The sequence below is a fragment of the Schistocerca serialis genome, chromosome 5, assembly GCF_023864345.2.
Source record: "Schistocerca serialis cubense isolate TAMUIC-IGC-003099 chromosome 5, iqSchSeri2.2, whole genome shotgun sequence".
Classification (NCBI taxonomy): Eukaryota; Metazoa; Arthropoda; class Insecta; order Orthoptera; family Acrididae; genus Schistocerca; species Schistocerca serialis.
The window spans coordinates 82,014,242-82,015,878 of NC_064642.1; positions in this window are offsets into that span (position 1 = coordinate 82,014,242).

Genomic DNA, 1,637 nt, shown 5'->3' on the forward strand with positions numbered 1-1,637 from the left:
GTTAACCACAACACCTGAATATAAGATATAAATGAAAGAAGAAACGCTAATTAGTATGAATTGCGCTAATAAAAATGAATTTCAGCTTCTAGAGATAACATAACTGTTTTAGTAATACAAAGTACCCCAGATCGTTACGAATTAGCAAAATCTTATGCGCATTCGGCCGCGAAATGGCCTGTGTCAACGTTCAGACCAGTCATACTGGATTACCGTTGCTGACCTACCATGAAAGTGTGCAAATTTAGCAATGCGTGAAGATTCATAACGAAATTCAGTTAAAAATCATTCAGTGCCACACTTAAGTCAATTTATTGACAGAAGCGGTAAAAGTAGACAGTAACAAGTATGGAATTCTACATGAGTTTCATATCGACATCCACAGGGCGCCGGTACAGATTAAAAGTAGCAATAAAACGTATTCGGGGCGCGAGAATTTCTTAAAATTGCTTTACTGATAGTCTACCTGCCTCCATCGAGATTAGAACCGAAAACAAACCAGACCTCCCTTGCAGTAGCGAACACCTTTCACTACGCTAGCAGACAACCCAGGCAAACAGCCCCCTATTATCACCCCAGACATGAATAAGCCGGCAATTTCGCAATGAAAATGGCAAAATGTTTTGCAGTTTCTGTTGCATAGAGCTTTCTGAACTCAAAAACATGAATTGTCTACCTTTATGTCACCGCTTATGTGACAGTCATTCGGGATGTTTATCGAAATAACAAAAAACTGTTATTAGCGAGTAAATTTTGTACGATAATTCTGCACCATCCCAGGAAGTAAACGTATTGTACAATCTTTCGAATTCTCCATTAGACGTGCGACAGCCAGAATACGTGAATTAGCCGAAGTGTTCCTTAAGGTAACTAGCAATGGGAATGGTCGCACATCTAAAAGGCGGTGGCATTAATAGTGGGATCTGAATTTCCACGTGTATAGGCAAATGGATTTTATTTCCATTCATGTAAACGTGATTTGGATCGAAAGCGTAGCTACGATTAATATGCTGATGTATCGATTGCAACTGGCACAATTCGAATAAAGAGTAGGGGAAATTATTATGCGGCCCTCAACTTCAGTAACTATTTTCGTTGTTAGGATTTCGTCACGTAAATCGGCTAAAATGGAACCCTACTAGTCTCACTTTCTTGACCGCCTACCTGTCAACCCAACCCTTAAAACCCGTTTACCTCGAGTACGGGTGGACATAATAAGCGGAAATGTATCGCACTTCGTGTGGTGATACGGCCCTTGGTGGTGTAAAAAACTGAGCTATGTCCGGGCAATCTAAAGATACGGCCGTTTATGTTAAGAAAATTTACTCGAGAAGTCAAAAAATGGCTCTAAGAACTATGCCACCAAACTGCTTAGGTCATCAGTCCCCTAGATCTAGAACTACTTCAACCTACCTAACCTAACACACATAAGGATTCGAATTGACGGCGCAAAGAGCCGCGCGGTTCGCGATATGACGCCGTTGAGCGCACGGCTAACTCCCGCCGACAAGCTGTTAATATCATCTGGTGTTACAAAAAGTTATTCCATTCTGGTGAATGATTTTCTGCTCAGTTCATTTAAGAAAGAATAACTAAAATATATGTGATGTTACGGAAGAGGAGGGACGCCTAATTCA